At 46.0% G+C, this 18,563-nt stretch overlaps 1 protein-coding gene across 1 annotated transcript in view; it reads left to right on the forward strand.

Moving 5' to 3' along the window:
* The window catches only part of RFX8 (regulatory factor X8), a 954,619-nt gene that overhangs the window by 274,833 nt on the left and 661,223 nt on the right, over window positions 1-18,563 (forward strand). The gene's annotated exons all lie outside the window — the stretch shown is intronic.

Here is an 18,563-nt window from a genome sequence, read left to right on the forward strand (position 1 = left end):
ACACACATACATGCCCTTAAGGCATGTATGTGTGCCACATGGCACAGGTGTACAAGACCACCTGGACCTGCTTCCGGACGGTCGCTCCACCACGTTCCTCCTGTGCTTCCCTGGTATCGTTTTCTGAGCACTGTTCACTATTCTGCCGCTGCCTAATATTCTAGCGCCTCACTTGCATAGCGCTTTTAGTAATTACCTGCATAGCGCTTTTAGTAATTACCTGCCTCTCGCAACGCGACCTCGCTCAGGCTTTTGACTTGACTATTGGCTTGTGTTATCATCTGTAACTGTGTTGATAGTGTTTATTTCACCAGCGCTTGGGCTCGAATTGCGCTTACTGCTAACTCGCTGCATTTTTGTTGTCAGTGATACCCCTGCCTGCCTTCCCTCGGACCCTCCATTTTGTTGTTGTGGTTCTCCCCTGACCCGCCCCTCAGCCACACTACCGCCTCCCTGCTGCCCCTCCCACGCTCCGCCCCCTCCACCATCCATTTATAGCCAATGGTCCCACGCGCTACGGCCACGCCGAAGGTGCGCCAAAGGTAAGCCCGTCTACGCCCGTCCGCGCCTGGACCGCGCCCAGCGCCATACCCCCTGGCCCCCGTCCCTCCCAGCCCCCCGCATTACCTACGATGCCGCCACCCTCCTAGCCCTTAACCCCGGTCGCGCCCCCAACTGCGTCCAAGCCGTCCCTGGACACACCCATGGACCTTTCTCTTGCTACTCCTGCAAATTCATCGGCACCGACAACATCTCCGCTACGACCACAACACAGATTCCCGACCCCAACCACCTACAGTGCATCCTTCTCAACACTCGATCGGTCCACAGGCACGCCATTGACCTATGGAATCTACTAGACACCATCTCTCCAGACGTCGCCTTCCTAACAGAAACTTGGATGAACGCTTCCTCCGCCCCAGACATCACCATTGCCATCCCTGAAGACTATAAGATCACACGCAAGGACCGCACCGACCACACAGGAGGAGGAATCGCTATCGTCCATAAGAAATCAATCCGCATCTCAACCAGCTCTGACGCCAACCTCGCTAACTCCGAACACCTTCACTTCCAGATCCACATCGACCCCAAGACCACACTCAGAGGCACCCTCCTCTACAGACCACCAGGACCCCGCGCAAAATTCAGTGAAGACATCACAGACTTCATCACCCCACACGCGCTCCCCTCCAAAGACTACATCCTTCTGGGAGACCTCAACTTTCACCTTGAAATGATCAACGACCGCAACACCGCCACCCTCTTAGACAACCTCGCCAACCTCGGACTTAAACAACTAGTCACTTCCCCTACCCACATCGCAGGTCACACACTCGACCCCATCTTCACCTCCAGCAATCTTGTCTCCTTCAGCCACACTACGGATCTCCTCTGGACTGACCACAGCTGCGTTCACTTCACCTACAACAAACCAAAACCCACCAACCACCTCCAACCAACTCTGCAAAGAAACTGGAACAAAATCACCACGGACCAGATCTCTGCATCGCTCCTTCTAAACACCCCAGCCCACTCTTCTAACGCAAACGAAGCCGCCGCCAACCTCACCCTATGGTTATCCAACACCGCCGACACCTTAGCACCACTGAAAAAACGTCAAAGCAAACCTGGCAGCAAAAAGGCCTCATGGTTCAACGATGATCTTAAGAAGTCCAAGAAACTCTGCCACTCCCTTGAAAAGGCCTGGAAAAAAGACCCAACCACTAGCACCAAGGACGCCTTCAAAAACGCCACCCGCACTCACCACCAACTAATCCGAAAGGCCAAGAAAACAGCTTTCAAGGATCGACTTGACAACAACGCCCACAACAGCAAGGAACTTTTCAACATTGTCAAGGAATTTTCCAATCCCTCGGCCAACTCCAACGACATCACCCCCTCTCAAGCCCTCTGCGACTCCCTAGCCTCATTCTTCCACAACAAGATTGCAGACATCCACAACAGCTTCGACAACCAACCCGGAAACCAACCCACCCTACCATTTGCTGAACATTCTCCCCCCCTGAACACCCTTAACGACTGGAACCCAATCTCCACTGAGGACACAATCCGCCTGATGAATTCCATCCACTCAGGATCCCCCACAGACCCATGTCCTCACCACATCTTCAACAAAGCTGACTCCTTCATAGCACCACACCTCCGAGACGTCATCAACTGCTCCTTCAACTCCGCCGCCTTCCCGGAAGACTGGAAACACGCTGAACTCACCGCCCTTCTGAAAAAACCCACAGCGGACCCCACCGAACTCAAAAATTACCGCCCCATCTCGCTCCTTCCATTCCCGGCCAAAGTCATTGAGAAAGCTGTCAACAACCAGCTCGCCGCCTTCCTCGAAGCCAACAAATCCCTCGACTCCTCACAATCTGGCTTCCGAGCAAAACACAGCACTGAGACCGCCCTCATCGCAGCAACAGACGACATTCGAACTCTACTGGACAATGGAGACACAGTCGCCCTCATCCTCCTCGACCTCTCTGCAGCATTCGACACAGTCTGCCACAGCACCCTTTTACAACGCCTCAATAACATCGGAATCCAAGGCAAAGCACTTGAATGGATCACCTCGTTCCTCACCGGAAGAACCCAGAGAGTCCGCCTCCCACCATTCAAGTCCGAGGCCACTTAAGTCATCTGTGGCGTACCACAAGGATCCTCACTCAGCCCCACCCTCTTCAACATATACATGAGCCCCCTCGCGGCCATCGCCCGCCAACACAACCTCAACATCATCTCCTACGCGGATGACACTCAACTAATCCTTTCTCTCACCAATGACCCCAGCACCGCCAAAACTAACCTACACGAAGGAATGAAAGAAGTCGCCGAATGGATGAAACAAAGCCGTCTGAAACTGAACTCAGACAAAACAGAAGTCCTCATATTAGGTACATCCCCCTCTGCATGGGACGACTCCTGGTGGCCGGAAGCCCTCGGAAAAGCACCCATCCCGACAGACCACGCACGGAACCTAGGCGTCATCCTGGATTCTTCACTCTCAATGAACAGACAAGTCAGCGCCGTATCCTCTTCCTGCTTCAACATTCTTCGCATGCTCAAAAAAACATTTCGCTGGATCCCCACCGAAACAAGGAAAACAGTCACCCATGCTCTGGTCACGAGCCGACTGGACTACGGAAACACCCTCTACGCAGGCACTACCGCTAAACTCCAGAAGAAACTCCAACGAATCCAAAACGCCTCAGCCAGGATCATATTAGACATCCCACGCTACGAACACATCTCTGATCACCTTAAAGACCTCCACTGGCTACCCGTCAATAAGAGGATCACTTTCCGACTGCTAACCCACGCACACAAATCACTCTATGACATCGGACCAGAATGCCTCAACTCACGACTGTCCTTCTACACCCCCTCCCGCCAACTACGTTCTTCCAGCCAAGCCCTCGCCACTGTACCTCGCATCAACAAGACCACCATGGGAGGCAGATCCTTCTCATACCTGGCTGCTAAAACATGGAACTCACTCCCCGCTTACCTTCGCCTTACCCAGAACCACCTAGCATTCAGAAAGCAACTTAAAACGTGGATATTTGACAAGTAATCCTCCTCCCCTTTCTAAGCGCCTTGAAACCCTCTGGGTATGTAGTGCGCTATATAAATTCTCTGACTTGACTTGACTTGACAGATGTGCATGTACACAGAACTTCGTTATTTACCATTCAATAGTATTACATGGTAAATAACGAATTCTTAGGGGCCTGTGGCACTGTTTGCAGTGCCACCTACATCTGGATTTACAGAATCGGTAAATTTACCAATTCTGTATTTTACCGAATCGGTAAATTTACAGATTCTGTAAAATAAAGGCCCCCTACATTTCAATACCCAAATACCGGTCGGTAAGGGCCGAAATCGGCCGTTACCGACCGGTATTTGGTCTCCTACATCTGGCCCCAAGTCCTTCTCACTGATCAGTCATCAACATCCAATGTGTGTTCGGGTGATTTGCGTCGTCGCCGCAGGGATTTGGCATGTTCCATCGCTTGTTTCGGATTTGTGAAGATTTTGCCCCCTGTCCGGTACCCTGATGCGCAACCTGGCTGGATAGAGCATGGCATACGGTATCTGTTCCTTTAACAACACCTTCTTGACATTTTGGAACTCCTTCTGAGCCGCCTGCCCCTGTGCGATAATGTCCGGGTAGAATGATAGTGTATTATTCTGATAGGTGATCGTGCCCTTCTGCCTAGTGATTCGTAGAACAGAGTCCCGATCTGTAAAATTCAATAGGCGAGCGATTATAGGGTGCGGTGGGGCACCTGGCGGAGGCCGCGCCGCCAATGATCGGTGGGCCCGCTCAACAGCGAACATAGGTGACAGCTCGTCCGACCCACACACTTCACGCAGCATCGTCTCCATATAGTCTTCACGCCGCCCCTCGTTAGTTGATTCTGGAAGATTCTGGAAGGCCTAGGACGCGAATATTGTTGCACCTCGATCTCGCCTCAATATCCTCATTCTTCGCCTGTATAACTACGAGGATCTTCGTGATGTCTGCAGTTTTCGCCGCTACTTGTTGCAGGCCGTCCTTCATGTCAGTTATGTGCTGCTCGGCCTCGCCTATGCTTGCTGCTTGCTTGTCAGTTTCGCAGAGAAATGGTCCATCCTACCATTGAGGGCCTCTATCTTACCATCTATCGCCTGAAGACTAGCCTGTATAGCAGCTAGTGATTTCTCCAGCGCAGTAGGGCCCTGTGAGGCCGAGTCGAGTTCTGAGTCAGAAGCCGCATTTTGAGTGGTCTTGCTGCCCTTACTGCCCTTAGGTAACTCAAAATTAAGACGTGGTTGAAATTTATCCGGCTTGCTCATCAGGCCCATTCTGTTTGATGAATGCCAATTGTAAGAATCCAGATAGCGTCACACGGTGCACTCGGCAGAGTTTCTTCCAAGCACCCTCTAGGCCGAGCAAAGATATAACCAAGCAGGCCTCCTCAACTCTTCCCATGTACTATAACAACTCCGTCAGTAGACGCACAGAGTTCACGCTGCAGGAGCGCAAGTGAATCCCACAGGACCAGCACCTATCAGCGAAGCGTAGGTGGACTTAACACTCCCACCATAAATCCAGCAGGCGACTGTGCTGCGAAGGCTTCTCCAGCCGTGCTCCAGTGCCACCTACCACAGATAACAAGTCAGTCCTTCAGCAATACAATTCCAGGGGGGGGGGATGCACAGCAACGAGGATGTGTGATATAGAATAGCGCAATCCCACTTCAAAATTGTAGAGCTCACCTCCGTGGACAAGCCCAGCAGCCGTCATACATGCCACCGCGGCCGAATTAAATCGAGGAGAGCCCCCCCACGCAGGGCGGGCCTCAGGACCAGCGGGCACAACAATCGGCAGTCACGTCGTCGGCAAAAGGAGTACACCCACTGCTTCCCATGCCGGGACGCAGATGTGAAGATGTCAGCGCTGGGGAGAAACAACAGTTCAGGCAGCGAGCGGGAGCTCCGTCGCAGATGCAGGTAACACGGCTTTCTCGCGGCCCAGTCCAGGAGTAGGAGCCGGCTGCTGGCGCAGGTCAGCGGTCCAGCGCGCACAGTCCCTTCTCCTCACAATCCTCCCAGGTAGCAGCGCCCCTTCACAAGCGCACTTAGCTGTTGTCTGGAGGCCAGCTCTCACTGCAATCCTCCGCCATGGTACAAGGCAGCCACCTCCTTAGTATTGGCCGCGCGTAGATAGAAAATCCCGCGAGCAGGCCTCTCACCGCTCCTCCGCTATTAGGGGGTCACGGTCAATCCGCCGCCACCACAGCACGACACCACCGTCAATTTCCGTTCCAGCCAATATATAAACAGCACAGCTGGTTGGTCGCTGTGCCAGCCACACGATCCCAGTAAGAATCATCACTGGATGGCTCAGGTTAGGCAGGATTTTGAAGGATATTACACGGTGGCCGGCAGAGCAGCACTACAGTGCAGCCATCTTGCCGGTGTCCAGGCCACGCCCCAAAGAAAAGAGTTACAACAAGGCCCCTAGTAGTGAGAGAAACCTCAGATGTTTAAGATGTGAGAAGCAACCACCTTGCCAATAGTATTCATTGCTCCGCACGGAGTGTTACCTACAAGAAATGTAATAGAAGGGGATATTTTGCAAGGGTGTGCAGGGAAGGTGCCCCCCACGCCAAGGAGGGTGGGGGACTTGAAGGATCTTGGGGTAAAGAAGTAAAATGTGTAATGCCAGTTGGAAATAAGTATGTATTACAAGTTAAAGAATGCTCAGGAAGTGTCAATATGGTTTATCCTAAGTGTGATGTATCCTTGAATGACATAGCTTTCACCATGTTTGCTTATTCGTGTTCCCCATTTAGGTTGTTAAACAAAAATGATTATGAGTGTTCTGAGGGCCACAGGAGGAATATGTTACAGAAAGCAGATATTACACCCACTGTTTATAACAAAGAGCCTATACCGCTCCTTGGCATGAAGGAGATTTGCATTGGGTTCAAGGGCAGGGATACTTATGGTAAAGTGTACATTGTAGAGTCGGGATCCAACTTGTTAGGATGGCAACACCAGAAGGAACTGGGAATCATCCTGGATCCTAACAAGGAAGAACAGGTTCTACTGACTACAGATAACCTGGATGGGGGCACAATTTGTGACAAATTTCCTAGATTGTTTCTGGAAGAGCTGGGACTTTTACACGACTTTCAGCACAAAATAAAACTTAAGGTCAACGCCAAACCTGTAGTACACAAACTGCGTCCTGTACTACAATAAATGAAGGAGCCCCTAGAGAAAGAGCTCAACAAATTGTGTGACATGGGAATCATACTACCTGTAGAATGTTCAGAGTGGTTGGCTCCAGTCTTCATTGCAGCCAAGGCCAGTGGTGATGGGATTCGCCGGTGTGTAGACTTAAGGAGCCTCAATGAGAGCATATGGATAGAAAGACACCCACTGCCGAACATAAATGAGATGCTCAGCACCATGTCCCAGGCGATGTATTTCAGTGTCATCGACCTATCCATGACTTACCACCAGGTTGACCTGCACCCAGAATCTAGACCTCTCACCGCATTCATAACACCTCAAGGTGCATACATGTTCAGGAGGATGCCCTTTGGATTAGCGTCTGCTGTGGCGGTTTTCCAGAAAGTAATGCAACAGATTCTAAAGGGGGTGGACCACTCCATGTGCTTCCAAGATGATATCTTGGTGTATGGAATCAACCTGGAAGACCATGAAAATACCTTTAGAATAGTATTTAAGAGGCTCATGGATTCAGAGTTAACAGTACAGAAATCCAAGGGCAAAATAAGGACGACGTTGGTCGATTACCTGGGACATTTCATTTCAGAAGAAGGTTTTAGGCCGAAAGGCAACCTGCCCAGTGCAGTGAGAGATGCCCCATACCCAAAAACACAAGGATGAGCTCAAATCATTCCTAGGATTAATGGAATACATGGCCAAATACATAAAAAAACTTTGCATCCAAATGTGAACCGGTGAGAGAGTTACTAAAACAAAACAAGGAGTTTGGATGGAATGAACAACATAAATCAGTGATGAATACACTTAAACAAGAGCTCTTAAGTTCGCCAGCGTTAGGGGTATTCGATCCACAAAACCAAACCATCCTCACGGCCGACGCATCCAACAAGGGATTGGGGGCCACCCTATCCCAAAGAAATGGAAAAGAGGAAAAGATTATTGCCTTTGCATCACATTGCCTGACAAATGCTGAAAAGAATTACTCTGTAGTTGAAAAGGAGGCCCTGGTGTGTTTCTGGGCAGTGAAGCGTTTTAAATTCTTCCTGTGGGGGCTTAATTTCACCATTCGTACAGACCATAAGCCTCTTACCTCCATTTTCTCTGTGAAAGGTATGAAAAATTGGACCTCTCGTATTGGAAAATGGATCCGGGGATTAGAGAATTTTAACTACAATGTGGAGTTTGTCCCTGGTGAACACAATAGAATTGTTGATTTCTTGTCTAGGACACCCTTGAAAATGGAGCAACCCGAAGAAATGCTGGACAGCCCCATTTTGGTTATAGAAGATCCTGCCATTACAGAAGTGTGAATGATAAAGCATGGAAGAGGACAAGGTTTTAGGAAGGCTGAAAAGTGTATTGAGAGAAGGGTGGCCTAATAGATGTAGTGACCTTGAAGAGGGACTCAGGGACTTCTGGGAAGTCAGGAACAAATTGAGTATCATACGTGACAGAATCTACCGTCAAGCAAAAGTTGTACTACCTGTGGGTCTGAGAAGAAGAATATTGGATCTGGCGCACAAAGGTAATCTGAGACGCAGTATTATCAAAAGTAGAGTACAGGCCAGCTTCTGGTTTCCCAGGATGGATGCCATGACAGAAGAGCTAGTGAAGGACTGCGTCAGCTGTGCCAGAAGTGACAAGTCCAATGTCGTACGTAAGGCCCCTCTGTCCGCAGTTATAGTGCCCAAGAAAACATGGGGTAAACTAGCCATGGACATTATTGGTCCCATGGACACCTGGACGTTCAAAAGAGGTTCATGTTGGTCTTGGTCGACTATACCTCACATTGGGTTACTCAGAAATGTATTTATCGATTAACCACCAGTAGAGTCCAGGATTTCCTAAAAAATGTATTCTCCAAGGAGGGCATACCTTCCACCCTGGTCACCGACAACGGTGTACAGTTTACGTCTCAACTAATGAAGGAATTCTTAAACAACTTGAACATCAAACATGAATTGACAGCATTGTATTGTCCTAAAGCCAATGGCCTGGTTGAGAGGACTAACAGGTTAATAAAGGACCATATACAACTAGCAACTGCCAACGATCATGACCTTGAATCATCCTTACGAGACTGTTTGTGGGCATATTACACAACGCCTAACCTGGTAACAGGGGTCTCCCCGTTTGTTTCCCTCAGGGGGAGAGAACCTTGCACCAAACTCAATCCTAGTTGGCTGGGTGGAGGTAGGGCTCTACATCCTAGTCCCAAGGAGGTGGGTAGGAAGGTTGACCAGCACCAAACTAAGTACAAAGAATGGTATGACAAAAGGAACGGGGACAAAGCCCATTAATGTGGAGAGTAGGGGATGTGGTGCAGGTCAAGAGAAGTGTGAAATAACCTCACATCCAGAGAAAATTCTACCCTCCTTGCCACATTGTGAAAGCTTTCAACAATGTTGGTCTCCTGGAGAATGGACAATGGTGGAGTTGCGATAAAGTTGTCAAGTCCCAAATAGATTTGTGATGTTGGTTCCTCCTGTGTTGGTGCTGGTGTGTATAGGGAGGGAGGTGTGTTATAATCTTCCTTTCCTTGTAATGGTTTGTTCCATTCCCACCTCCCCTTCCCCTCTCCTTGGTTTCTCCCTCCTGGAATTGACAGTAGAATGTTGGTATCTTAATGCAGTTGTGGAGAGTGGATGGCCAACAAAGCAGTACTCCTAGTACTGAGTCCTGTCATCTATACTTTTAACAGTAAGGAAATACAATTATTTCAAGATTGGACAAATGGGGGATAGAAAAAGTACAGAATTATATATAATACAGAAAAATTGTAATTGCGGACAAAAGGGGAAGGAAGCTCATGATTGGAAATAAAGTGAATAAAAAAGGAAGCTTGAATAGCTGTTAGACTAAAGAGTTGAAAATTGCATGAAGAGAATGATTCAATAAATGAACAAATTGATATTGCCCACAACCATAGCAACCATTGTTTCTATGCACTGAGGGCCTGAGGGCACAAGAATGTTCATTGAAATGCCTATGACAAGGAGGGAACAGTACTCAAGACAAGAAACAAGCATTTACAATGCAATGGTTTCGCCTTTGGAAAAGTTTGAGCTATTGGCATTGTAAATGTTAAGATTTGTATTTATGATTTGGTTTTGAATACAGATAAATAAATGTCATTGTCATTTACATTGTCATTAGCCTAATCTTTCGCAACTGTGAGACCTATTGTACCCTACGGACGAGCTCAGCAGACAGCAATTACTACTACACACACACACCCAGAGCCACACACACACACACACAGGGACGTCCTGGATCTTTTGTATCCCCATGATAGTGTGACATCTGGCAGCCTGGGCATGACCCCGCGAGTCTGATATTCCTCTCAGTTCAGGTGTCACGGTAACTAAATTCCTGACCCGGGAAACGGGGTGAGGGTGGTATTTCTAATCCCAGCGTTGCCACTGCACTACAAAATGTGTGTTCTGGGCAAATTCATTTAGTACAATATGGCTGAAAATGAAAATATGTAGGTTCATGTAGTTCGGTCCCCAATACCACATTGCATCATAAGCCACATCAAATAAACCGTTTTGTGTCATCGCTATTTAAATATGTCACTTGTGCTAGCCAAATAATAGAAACAGATTTGCGTTTGTAGTATGTGTGTTTGTGGCAATGTATGTTGGCGGCAGTGGTGTAGCAAGGACTTTGTGGGCCCTATTGCTAGCAAAGAAAATGCCCCCCTTTTCTTTGGTTGGACAATAAAAGACAGCGTAAATGGGATGCCGTTGATTCATAAACTTCTTGAGCCGCGGTGCCACAACCTGCTGCACTACTGATAGCTTAGCTCCTGGTTTGCGGTATTTAAAATTTTTAGCAGTATATTTCTCTGTGCTTAATGCTGGCATCTCGTTGCACCATGTGTTGTGTTTTGGTTTGCTGAAGAAAGGCTTAAATACATACAATTTAACAACAACGTCAAATACCGCTGCCATCTTTACTACGTTCAAATACTGCTGACACACACGTGCCTAAATGGGCCGCTCAATACCCCCAACAACTTGACATACCACCAAAACAAACCAGCTTCTAATGTTGGAAATAAATACAGGTTTGCTGTAAAGTGCTTTGACGCTTCTTAGAAATAGGCCCATGTTTTATTAAATATCATAAAAGAGATTGTGCAGAAGAAAAGGCTGTGTGAATTTTCAAATGGCCAGATAATGAAAATCTGTCTGCATTGATTTGTTTGCTCCTTCGCTGGTTTGCGAGTATTCGAGAAATCGCGCGCGCAGCCAGTGCTGGGAAAGCCGGATAATGGAAACATAGCTGGGATTTATTAAGCCCCGCTGGGAATTACCTAGGATAGAGGGCACGGTTGCACTTCCTCGGAACAAAAAAATGCTCCAAACTGGCATCCGTACAGGCATCTGTCGCTTGCTCTAATGCCAGTTCCTGGTATACATACAAACATCTGCTTCCGTGCACAAAGGGATACAGAGCGCTTGACAGGTCTGTGTTAGCAGGGTTCGCCATGCCAGTTCTTTATGCAAAAACCCCTAATGCTTCCTGTGAAGCCATTAGAAGTGATACAATCAGCCCAGGCCCCATTAAGCCATCAGTGTCCACCTGTGATAAAGATGGCCATTTGTTTTCTTAAAGCCCACTTAATGTCTGCTTAACTCAATTTGTCAGGAAATGTAGAATAATTTCCTCACACCCTGAAATTTGGTACTGGTTCAAAGTCGAAAGGCCAGGTCTTGTCTTATTCAGATGCTGTAATAAACAACCTTCACGTCGAATTCTCCCCCAAAGTAGATTCTGTTTGCCCGATAATGTCATTACCTGAAGTAGAACAAAACCATGTTTATTTGCTGTTTTATTATCTCATGAACCTTTGCATATTAAGAGCTTGTGTGGCTCGCTTATGTGATTACAATGATACAGTCTGGGATCCAGCCCGCCTCTTTGCTTTGGATAATAACAACCCAGAAAAGCGAGATTATGCCGATTATTATTTTCCAGAATCGTTGTGAAAATATAACATTTAAAGTGTGCATTACCTGTATAACTTTACAAACCGCTTTTGTTTCCAGAGGCACATGCCCAGGTAATAGATAGAATCATAGATAGATAGATAGATAGCATTGTGAACAATACAGATCAATATACAGATACTGGCGGTTGTTATGCAAGTGGCCGATAGGCAGACATACACAGGCAGACAAATAGGCAAACATAAATATATGTAGACAGACCGATGAGCAATAGATAGTTTGAATTTTGATAAAGCAGTTCAAAGACAGCGTTTAATGCCAACTCATTAAACAGAAGTGACATGAAGTTAAAGCAAGCTGTTAAAAATGTGCATGCAGCCTAATTGCGGCGATCGTTCTGTCCATGTAGACATATTTGTTTTTGTAAACAAATAATGTCCCTTTACGTCTTTTGCTTTGTTCAAGAAATTTGCAAAACGTCCTATTATTGTAGCGCTTGGACAGCCCAAGCCTTGAGCGCTTTATAAGACACGATATTAGTATAAGATTGGCAGACAAATTCCACCTACCTTCAGAGAGCTGTGCTCGCAATCAAAGCCCAGCAGCAAATGCAGTGAAGACAGCATGCAGAGATGCACAACAGCCCAGAGGCTACGCATTGTGTTCGGTGGTATCCTCACTGAATTAGCCCGACACAGTGATGCATATCAAAATATAAATAGCAGCAACAATATTAGAACACAATATGAAACATGCTATGTCGGGAACCGAACCCTGCTATGCAAAGCGCCGGAGCGCATCGTCCCAGACCCCGAGGCTACGTGAGGGGGGCGGGAACGGGGACACGAACGGAGGGGGGGGGGGGGGAGGGGGGGGTGACGGGGGAGGTGGGAAAAAAAATAGAGTATTGCCCGTCAGTATCTGGAGGAATATAACGGCGGTCGAACATGTTTAAAATTGCCCGTTTAAAGATATGAATTAAATCTGATTTTCTAGGGTTTTCTAGTTAAATTTCATTTTCAAGAACCCCTGCTGCTCTTTGTAGAAAATAGTCCATTGTGCTGGTGACTGGTGCGGCGTGGACCACCGCCGCCGTTTTGCCCTTGCTCATTTTACCCACTCCAGGGCCTTTAATATCTGTTAATGCGAGCCTTCCCTTATTGTCAATACCCCGTCAAGTCAGGTCAGGGTTTAGAATAGGCACAGTGACTGGTAGATATATGCAAAGTCAAAACAAACTCTATTTCTGGAGCGATAACTTCCGATCCACTATGCCCACTGAACGAACCTGCATTAACGTAAGTAAACGATGACTTGAGAGCGTCCCAAACAGTGCCACGATATATATCAGAACTCACCCTCTGATGAAGTTCAACTTTGCAGGGATGTTAATAATGTGGCCCAGCTTGGCCTCCTAGGACGGGCTAAAATAGGCATGTCTTGGCCCGGGCCAAGCATGGGCACGCACCTCGCAGCGGGAAGCCTCGGGCTGTAATATGGCGCTCCTGCGCCCGTCGAGCCTTATGGCCCCTCCTCGCTGGTCCGGGGCAGGGACTCTCGCCAAAGTGCGCTGTACTGTGGAGAAACAAGGGCTCCCTGTCCATTATCATGGTTTAATAGAGCTTACATTGCTAATGATTTATTGGCAATAGGAAAGAGGACTATCATTACGAAACGAACGGATCAATAAACGCTTTTGTCACACAAATGATGTTTTCAGAGAAGAAATATTCAGTGAAAGGTAAAACGAACACTCGAGGCATCTTCTGAAAAGTGCCCCAGTGAAGACAGCATGCAGAGATGCACAACAGCCCAGAGGCTACGCATTGTGTTCGGTGGTATCCTCACTAAATTAGCCCGACACAGTGATGCATATCAAAATATAAATAGCAACAACAATATTAGAACACAATATGAAACATGCTATGTCGGGAACCGAACCCTGAAACCTAACAAGCACCACGAGCACAGGGAGGGAGGGGGGCGGGAACTGCACAGGACGGGAGGGGGGGGGCGGGAACGGAGCACGGACTGCGGGGCCATTCATGCCTAAATAAACAAGTCAGGTCCCGGGCCGCGCTGTGATTGGCTGACGTCACAGGGGTGTCCCGGGCCAGCAGCCAATCGCAGCGCGGCCCGGGACAAAGGGGCGGGCTTAAAAAAAGCACCAGAAACGCCCCCGAATCGCAATTTCAAGAGAAAGCGCGATTGACAGCCTCTGTCTCCCAATGGCTAGCCTCCATTTATGGAGCTAGCCAATGAGAGGCAGAGGCGGTGCCGACATCCATACTGAAGATAAAAGTTTTCAAACTGGGAGGGGCACTTCGTGCCCCCCGCCAGGTCGAAACCTAAAAACTAAGATAACAAGTAAAGTTTTGGTCAGGGCAAATCTTGCATAGATAATGAAGTTGCAAGAGACAGTTTGGAGAGACAGTCCTAACGGATTGAGAGGAAGATACAGTGGTGAAAATAAACACTCATATTTCAAGCTGCAGATTCAAAATCTGGATGTGGTAACACCCTGTAGCTTGGCCTTCCAGACTCCACACAGGCACCCTTAATGGCATTCTACCCAACTCAGAAAGTTGTATCCAGGCCCTGCCTATTTTCTTCAGAAGACCATTAACAAAAATGGGGTGACCCAAAAAGTCAAAGACCTGGGTATTATACACTATTGAAATACAGTGGTCTTCAACCATTACTTTCACTCAACTGAATTAATCAATCCATGATCAATATTACCACATAGTTATGGGGTATGTCTCTCAGATCAACCCTAAACAATCAATGTCCTAAATCTTAAGAAGAAACAAAATGCAACAGCAATAATTACAAAAATCAGGGGCAATTTTAATTCGTTGCGTTTTCAACTATCTCTATAAGAGAAGCTTTTAGATTGCCCAAAGAGGGCGTGCAAGAGATATGTAAAAATCAGGTGCTTAGAAGAAAAGAGCAGATAAGAGCATAGAAATATTCACAATGTTATTTACACAATGGATCGGTTACACAGTTCACCGTCCTACAATAACCTGGACTTCAATGTAAATTTATGCACATTTCTCATTAGATGGAAACATAACTTCCAAAAACTTTTTGCACCAGAAAATGTGTCTCACAGTCCAGGTATTAAAAAGGGGAAAGAGCGTCGACGTTTCGACTCGTCTTAGGGCCTAAAGGTGAGTTGGACTGTGGCCATGCGAGTCTTCATCAGGACTAGTACAATGGGCAACCCAAGGAGTAGTGTTGGCCCTGAAATGGAGTAAGGATGTAAATCAGGCTGTTGCATTAGAATTGCGACCTATTTCAGTCTCGCAAAACAAAAGGCAAAACAATTTTTGCTTACCCTACAATGGGGATAGACCAAGTGGAATATCTTCACTCGTTGTCCCAGGTTAATGTTTTAACTCCTAAAGACATAATTGAGTGGTCAGAAGACTCTATCTCTTGTTACTATTCCAAGAAAACTCCAAACAAAAATGTCTGGACACGTCATTACCTCATCCACGATGTGTAGATAGAATAATTGTTTCTCATGGAGTAGCATGCCTCAATCTCTGCATATTCAAGTCTCAAGGATTATATTTAAAGAAGGTCCTATAAGTAAATAAGGAAACCGATCGAATTTCGGTATTTTTATACATTGTTATGTATCAGTGAATCATTCTTTCATTTATGAACTATTCTGCCATCATGAAATTATTGTGGCATTTATTTTTGCGTTGTTAAATAAAAAGTATGTAAAACAATTCTCTTCAACTTTTTTGGGGTGGGGGGGTCACAAAGGTACGTTTTGGAATATGACTAATTGCAGCAAAAACCTTACCCAAAGTAAATTTCTTATATTCACATAAGATTTGTGTATAGCCCTGACCATTGGTTCGTGGGCATATACTTGGAAAGAACAGTGTTCAGTTTTGGAATCCGCTGTAAAAATAAGGAAAGCGGATCAGGTTGACTGACTCGATCTATAGTATTTTAAAAGAATTTTTAATAACCCCAGCGTGAAGCCGCGGTCAAAGAGACTCACCGAAATCGAAGTCTTCCTTGTTCCTAATGATTGCGTTCTGAGCCGACCCACGCTCAGACGCCGTGTTTAAACTTCCGTCCGTGGGTGTACAAAGAGGACTCATAAGTCTACATCATCACGGGGGACCGTAATCATCGGCCGTGAGATTGATTTAAATCACGAATAAAGACATCGTAATCAAATGTTTAGGATTTGAGGTGTTTTGCAATAAAAAACATATTGCCGTATTATTGGTTAAAGTCGGGCTTGCAACTCCGCCATTTTTGAATGGGAACCGTCGAGTTCAATTCATAGATTTCACTGAGCTGCTTGAGAGCTGCATAAAGGTTTTTTTTATTTCCGATAAAAGCGTATTGAGTCAAGGACAGGTCGCGTTTTGTGCCTCCACCATTTTGGAATGGGAGAGCGTTGTATACGTACCGTATTTTCCGGCGTATAAGACGACCTTTTAACCCCTTAAAATTTTCTGGGAAGTCGGGGGTCGTCTTATACGCCGGATACAAAAATTGGCGGTTTATTTCACATAGCGCGGACTTCACCCGAAGGTGTCAGACCGCTTCTCAGTTGAAAATGGTGGCGCTTAGGGAACTCCAGCACAACAACAAAGAACGTAGGCGATGGTGGCACTGTGCAACAACACAATATCAGCCCGTCGCCAGGCACTGAAAGCGGTCTTGAAAATAAATTACTTGTACAGTTACAGCCCGTCGCCAGCCAGAGGCAACTCAAACGCTGCGCAAGGTTTAAACTAAAACAAATGGCGCCGTGAGCCCTACCTAGACTGCAGCTGCACATCCCCCAGGCAGACGAGGCGCTCCTCCACGTGTGCTGATCTCTCTCTCCTTCCGTAATTCTTACGCTCATCGGAAGGAGAGGAGCGTCAGTACCACATGATCTCAGTCCATGGAGATAGAAAGGGGACTGTAGGACGTTAGGAAGTGGGGGTCGTCTTATACGGCGAATATAGCATGAAACCTACAGTTTGTCAATGAAAGTAGGGGGTCGTCTTATACGCTGGGTCGTCTTATACGCCGGAAAATACGGTACCATTCACTAAACTATTTGGAAACTACAAGGTAGCGTGTTAGGCCGACTTGTATTCAGACGCCATATATGGAATTACAACCATGAGTATAAATATGATGGTTTTGTTATGCATTCAGTACAATTAAAACATCCAGTGATCGTTTTTGGCTGTCACATGCAAGGATTAGTTCAATCAACAGTACAATATGAATATTGTCAGTCGATATATATACACACGGTTATGATGGTTATTGCTGCATATTCAATACATTTTAGTGCAAGTAAAACAAAATACCAGGAGATAATAAACTGTGAATATTTTGGTCACATGAAGGGGTTAATACAATCAGATCCCAGTATAATATCATCAGTCAATGTATATAATAGTTAATCTTTGACTTATTTGAGGCAGACTGTTGCATTTTGTTTCTTCTTAAGATTTAGGACATTGATTGTTTAGGGTTGATCTGAGAGACATACCCCATAACTATGTGGTAATATTGATCATGGATTGATTAATTCAGTTGAGTGAAAGTAATGGTTGAAGACCACTGTATTTCAATAGTATTTTCTTCAGAATGCAGGCTCGTCAGGCATTGTGTACATGCAAGCCTATTGGGCAGGCCTTTAAGGAGGAAGGACCATATGCATCTCAGACCTGGTAGTAATTGAAATGGACCTTGAAAAGGGTCTCTATCGGGCCCTATAATCGTTGTCCTTCACCTTACTAGTAAAAATACTGATCAATTATGAACAATGAGTGTAAAAAACGTCAACGTAATCCATGTCAACAATTTAGTTCCTGTTTATATTTCACGTGTTTGACTCAGCCTTGCACCCTAAGAGTGTTAATTATTTTCAGGATTTTGTTTTTCTAAATTTATTTCTATGTATCATAATTCTCTTGGTTGGTGCTTTATCTTAAACAGCTAACTGTCTTTACCAAACCCAAAAGTCCTAGCTAGTTTTAGGTGTATGCCAGTTGTTGGTTTATATCTGGAAGCTGTAACAGGAAGTTCATAGAGGCAGCACTAAAATACCAGTTGGGTGGCATGCCATGGGAATCACAGAAATGTAATTCACGTGTTTAAGCCACACGTTTAATTACATAGGCCACGCTCCTTTATAGACCCTCCACTTTTTTCATCCCACTTAGAGCCCCGATATTAGCCATGGATTCCCATAAAGAGGTAGTGGGTAAGAAGTGAAAATTGGGGTGTCGTTAAACAGCTAGAGCCCTCAATAATGTGGATTCTTACATCACCTTGTTAGTTAGCTGGCTACCAGCTTTTGGTAACAGTGTTTAAAAAGAATTGTATGTTGAAAACCTTTGTGACCATTGGCTAAAATAGATAATAGAAGTGTGTAGATTAAACAGATGTTGGTATATGCTTCTACAAATAAATACACAGATCATCACCATTAGTTGTGGTGTGTACGTTCTGATTCCCCTAATGTTGTATACAGGAACATAGAGGTCACTCTCACTGATCAAATTGTGACAGGTGGAGAAATGTAATGTCACTCCAAATATTCTGCAGTATCTAGAATATTTGATTTACATAACATGGCCTTTTGTCATAATGCCTAAATGTGTATCATATTGAAATGTCCTGAACTTCAGTCCACTTTGTTGTGCTGCTGAAATTATTATTCTCCTACAACTCTACAATTTCTCATGAGGTTCAGAAGTAGAACCTGGCATGCAAGAATTTCTTTTCATTGTTTGTAAGGGATTGTAACTGGTTTATAGTTCTATCTAACGATTATAAAAAATATAATAA

The sequence above is a fragment of the Lissotriton vulgaris genome, chromosome 8 (assembly GCF_964263255.1).
Source record: "Lissotriton vulgaris chromosome 8, aLisVul1.2, whole genome shotgun sequence".
NCBI lineage: Eukaryota > Metazoa > Chordata > Amphibia > Caudata > Salamandridae > Lissotriton > Lissotriton vulgaris.